This window comes from Lepidochelys kempii, chromosome 4 (genome assembly GCF_965140285.1).
Source record: "Lepidochelys kempii isolate rLepKem1 chromosome 4, rLepKem1.hap1, whole genome shotgun sequence".
Taxonomy (NCBI): Eukaryota; Metazoa; Chordata; order Testudines; family Cheloniidae; genus Lepidochelys; species Lepidochelys kempii.
This window is the reverse complement of record NC_136383.1, coordinates 10,116,015-10,122,014: the sequence shown is the minus strand read 5'-3', so window position 1 is coordinate 10,122,014 and position 6,000 is coordinate 10,116,015.

The following is a 6,000-nucleotide window of genomic DNA, read 5'->3' as shown; positions in this document are numbered from 1 at the left end:
ATAGATACATTACTGCAAAATAGTTCCGTTTTGATAAAACTACATTTAATTGGGGAAAAGTTTCAATTTTTTTTTTTTTTATGACCAGCTCTACTGACAATGCTCAATGTGTCTCTCTTAGCAAACTGCAATTAAATTAAGCTGGGCCCAGAATTTAACCGTGACGAGCTGAAAATTCTGAACACAGCTTGTCCCTGTGCACAGTCACGGTCAGCATTGTCCTTGAATCCAATCCTGTTTCCATGCAATGAAGTGTCAAGCCTATAAAGGGGAATAAGCTGAAGCCACGGAGTTTCTACATAGTTTTGCTATCAAACTAGATGAACAGTGAATTCTGCAGAATTTTAACAGCAAACCATAAATCAGCCTAGGCTCACCATGGTATACAAACACCTTCTGGGAGTGGGAAAAGAAAAGAAAAAATGTTCCGGGACCTCTTGCTGATTGTGTCCAAATTAGCCTCTGTAAGAAGACATGGAGCTAGCCGAATTTAGAGTGGTTTCTGATCTCAGTGTAAACATTCCGCAGGGTTCTAAAAATAAACTATTAAGTGCATAGGCCAGAGAAAGAATTAAGCCTCCAGAGACATTACTAGTTCAGGAGCTTCTTTTTAAAAGATTTTGAATATTTTACCATTTCTAGACTGAAGAGTCTTGTTTCTATCAGGAACACAGCTGCATAAGATGAAAAAAATGCATGAATTGACTCATCATAATTCAACATTGAGTATATTGCACATTTTAGATTTTTGGCATCATCACGCTGGCCTATTTATTCTCAAATGCTGCCATTTATTTATAGTACTGTCCCAAAGCAGTAGGTTCTCCCCTCCCCTAACTACCACCAGCAGACACAAAGGCTGCTAACACAAAATAAAATGGATACTTCCCCATGTTCCGAAAAAATCTCAGTTAAAAAAAAAAAAACACACAACAAATTATGGAAATACTTCATCTCATTTTTAAACTCTCATGTACAATGGCAATTACCTGCTTTGAGATGTTCTGCCATGAAGGGTTGTCAAGAATTCAGGCAGTATCCTCTTCACCGCGTTAAATTTTTCAGCAGCACAAAACATTCCATGAACAAATTTGTGTTTAGATCCACCGTTTCATAATTGTGCAAAATAACCTAACGGTTTTATTAATGATGCGTAGCCATGCTAGAAGTTATTTATGTCACAGTAGCATCTAGATGCCCCGGCTGAGATTGGTTCCCATCATGCTAGGTTCTATACGTACACGCGGTAAGACGGTCTACACATGAAATGGCCTTGCTTTTTAACTATACCGGTGTAGTTAAAGTAGTACATCTCCCTCAGTGTTGAGACAGTTCTATTATATAGTTACAGAAGTGCTTATGCTGGCATAGCTATTCCCACATGGGCAGGGGAATAAGCTCTATGGGTATAAGATACCCTTATAATAGCAAAACTGCATCCAAACTAGGGTTATATCAGTACGACTATATTGGTAAAAATCACAACCGCAACTAAACTAATTACACTGATACAAGAACTGTGTAGACCAGGCTTTAGAGACAGTCCCTGCCCCAAAGGGCTCAAAATCTAAACAGACAAGAGAAATGTCATATTAGCCCCATCTCGCAGATGAGGGATAAGGCACAAAATGTGATTTCACTCCCAAGATCACACAGGAATTCAGTAGAGCTGGAAATTGAATCTAGATCCCAGTCTAGCACCTTACGCTCAAAGTCATCCTTACTCGAGGATTGCGCTATTCCAGTATGGGGCCTGATGTTACTCCCGTTGAAGTAAATAGCAAATCGGCCTTTAACTAAAACATTTGCAGATGTGGGCTTTTGGTTTGCAAACTTTTCCTGATGCCCCTGATGTCACAACATTCTGTGACATTCACGTGGCAATTGGGGCCAGAGGATATTTTGGTTTTGTGAATGTTGTGTTGTATTTAAACCTCCGTTTTGAATGTAGCCTTTAGTACGGCTTTGAGCAATCATTTTGTAGGAGGAACTTGACATCTAGTGGAGAGACTGTCCAGAAAGCTGCAACTCAGCAACGAAGGGCCCTCAGCAATGAATGGCTCTACCTTAGCAGCACAAATGAGTTTGCTACCAGTAGGGTCATTGCCTGCATGACTGTTTACCTTGAAGCTGAGGGGAGTGGACAACCATGGAAATTCCCCAGCAGAAATGCTCGGGTAAGACACCAGCCCAAGCGGGGAAGAAGCGCTGCCTGGCCTAGTGACTCAGGCCAATCCCAGGACCTCTCTGAGGTGGTGAGGACACTGAGGGGGATTGGATTGTGGAGCTTGTCATTTCCCATAGATCTGTAATTCTCTGGGGCTGGAGGTTAAAGAAATTCCTGTGATAAGTCTGTGTTCATTGTGTAACCCTTCTGCCCGTCAGAGTTGGCAGCAACAAGGGCCGGGTTCAATATCTAGGGGATTCATTCCAATAACACAATGCAAACCGGCTCGAGCCCCCACCCAGTGACCTGGGACAAATATATACCACCCCCCTGGGTGCCTCCAAGAGGCAATACTTCCCCTCTCGCAAGCACCTAGTCTGAGTGTAGCAAAAAGCCTTTTAATAACAGAGAGAAACAACGTGGCATTATGCTGGGGAAACACCACCAACAGGATTCGTAACACAACCCATAAGCAAAAAAAAACCACCCCAAGCAAATTGGGGCATGTCCTTTCCCTTTGGTTCTTGAGTCCAGCAACCCCAAATCACCCAAAGTCCCAAAAGTCCAATGACCCAAAAGTCTCTGTCCCTGGTCAGGGCAGCCCCAGAGTTCGAAAGTTGATCTGCAGAGCTTTACCTCCCAACCTGGGTGGAGATGGGGGGGAGAGAGGTAAGGGGCACCTTACATGATCTGAAGCTGACCGCCCCACAGCTCCATAGGCCTTCGCTCCGCCAGCCGCCCCACAAACTGCTTCGCTCGGCTCCGCTCCGCTGCTCCACCAGCCGGTCCACAAACTGCTCCGCTCCACGTCCCACAAGCAGCTCCTGCCATCCTATGAACTGCTCCACCAGCCTGTCCACAAGGCACTCCAGCTGTCCCGCAAACTGCTCCGCAATATATCTTCAGGCTCCCCCACTACTTAACACAACGCTCAGTGATTTCAGCTCTTAGTCAGTTCAGCTCTTTGGTGAATTCAGCTTGTAGTAGGGGAGCCTCAGTGCTGGTGCACCATTAGCCCAAAGTGAGCTCAGCAGCCTGTAACTAGACTCCTAAGGGAATCAAAATTAGCTCTGATATGCCACAGTAGAGAGAGGAGGAAGTGCAATTAGCATGTAAGGCCCTCACCCAGGGACCCATGCCACCAAGTACTAATACTTGTCCCCAGCCTCTCTCAATTCAGAGTTTTGGAACCCATGACCCTTGCCTAGCGAGTGCTACTTAGTTGATGGTGAGTCCCTCCATCATAACAAAAGGCCAAGTACAGTTCCAAGCACAGTTCCCATAATCAGGGTAATAACAATTTATTCTTTCTGCCCCAATAACAGAGACACTGGGGATCCCACAGCAGCCAAAGTGACCATTTGGGGCAGCTATGGCCTCATTCTAGGCGGGGTGGGTGTGCCTATGCAAATGAGATCAGCCCCTGAAGTTCTTTTCCACAACTTGTCACACCTCACCACCAGATGTCAGGGTGGAGCTCATCCTGACACTGCTTACATCTGCTTTACAGCCACGTTGCCCCTGAAAGCTGTAACTGTAAGAACCTGAGGGACTAGAATGGGAGACCATGGTGGTTCGGGGCAACTGACCCATCCGCATTGCCTTTGGAAGCTCATGCTGGGTTTCCGCTGGAGGACCCTGTGAAGATAAACACCACAGGAAGTACCACCCAACAGAGCCTGAGTGGCAGTCCCCACAGCCCACTGATTGGCTCATGCTAGTATATAAACCAGGAAAGCTCCAACAGGGGGCTGTCTGACAAATGATGCAGACTGCCTACTTGCCGCCTTTCCAGACCTTGCCATGCGGCGTACCCTACACTCCAGTTTTGACCCTGGTTTGTCCCCAACCCTGCTACTCACCTGCTGTCCGTAGCCTGCTGCCTGACCCTGACTTCCTGGTATCCTGTCCCAGCTCAATCCCAACCCTGCTACTTGACTCCTGACTGAAACTTAGTAACTGAGCTGTGTGTACAGAAGCAACCCGCAGCCTGGTCTTGACAGTACCTAGGAAACCGGAGCTCCCCCAGCCAGGTGGGCTCTCAGATGTCTAAGCAACTGGGGGCTCAGGAGGGCTGGGTCACTGGTTCTGGGGTCAAAGATGGCCAGTGTGCGGGGACCCTCTGCCCTAGAAGGACATGGACATTGGGTCTGCGCTGGGAGTGTGCCTGAAAGACCCAGAGCTAGGAACTAGTCACTGTGCAGGGGGCTTAGCAGCACCTGGGATTCAGAGCTGGATCCACTCCTTACAGAATGGTGTCCATCCAGACAGCAGGTGTGGGCCAGGTTGTGACGGCCACCGGTACCAGAAGAGTCAGCAACTAAAGGAGAGCTGAGGTCAAAGACATCCCATAATGAGATCTCTTTCAGAAAAGCCAGAAGTGCAGCCGACTTTTCTGAAGGATAAAAGAGAATTTAAAAGCAAGTTCAGAGTCATTGGTGCGCGGAACACAAGCTGGTTAATAAAGGCATTTGGCATTAACTGAATCAGTTTACCGTCACAATTTCCCTTTAACTGTGCATCTGTTAGGAAGTCACTGGTGAAATGCTTCACTTTGTGTTAGCCCTTAGAAAGCCAGCTTGCTCCCAAGCCTAAGAACCCTGAAGACTAGTTGGGCTGGGGGTAAGCACAAGTCAGGACTCCTGCCTTGTGTAAAAATTTTAACTCACCCGCCCTGCTCCCAACTGCTGGAACCAGGGAGTTGCTGCTCAGTTGTGAAGTGCTCCCACGGAGTCCGGCTTCTCCACTCCTGACTCACGCTGATCCTCAATCCATAGACGAGCAAAGAGAAGGAGTCAGCCAAAAACATGCATCTGGGCATTTTGGGGACCCTACTGGGGAGCAGGAGGCAGAGCAGAGGCAAGGACCAGAAGACAGTCCAAGCAGAAAATTGGGTTCAGGTCAGAGCGGAGGAGGGCTGAGGAAGTGGCTGGAGCCTTGATCTATTGGGGAAGGCCTAAGGAGATGGAGGGACATTAAGAAACTCTTGAGAGATGTATACTCATCTCACATGGTTAAACAGGCATTTATTTCCTTTATTGTAAGGAATAATCACCCTTTTGTTAACGTACAGGCTTTATTCTGGTGCTCGTCTCCACAGCATCTGAGCACCTCCCAGTGAAGGACTTATCCTCACCATGATTCTGATGTAGGGAAGTTTAAAAAAAAAAAAGCAGCTCCCTAAGCAGAGGAATTAAGCTGCGAGCATGACATACAGGAAGGCTGGCAAGAAAACCCAGATCTCTAGCACCTGGCCAGTGCCCTAATCACAACGCCATACTTCCCATAGTCATTAGAGCTGCAGCAGCCGCACCCTAGTTGTTTGCATTGCAAGAGCACCTAGGGGTACCAGACAAGGATCAGGGTCCTAATCGTGCTAGGTGCTGTACAGACAAGCGTTGACTGAATACACTTACGTTTTGCACTCTAGATACCTCAATAGGCCTTTTGCAGAATTAACTATGGAATACTGAAGCCATTTTAATTTCAACAGCGATACGAAGTGATGAATTTTATTAGATTACATGATCTTGCATTTACCATACATAGCGTTCCATCAACAGAGACCCAAAAGCGCCTTACCAGTTTTACAGTGCCTTACTGCCTATACAAATACTGCATGTAGAAACCATTGATCCACAGTTAAAGTGCAAACAGTGAGAAAGCTACTCTTTAAAAGCGCAAAGCAAGTTTGGGATTGGAATCCCACACAATCATTATCAAATTGACTAGCGTTGCAATTGAGCAGGTACAATGCATCCACTGTATATGGAATTTTGCCAAGGACAATGGGAACTAATTAGGATGTGTACTGTCTCTAAATCTGTATTAGG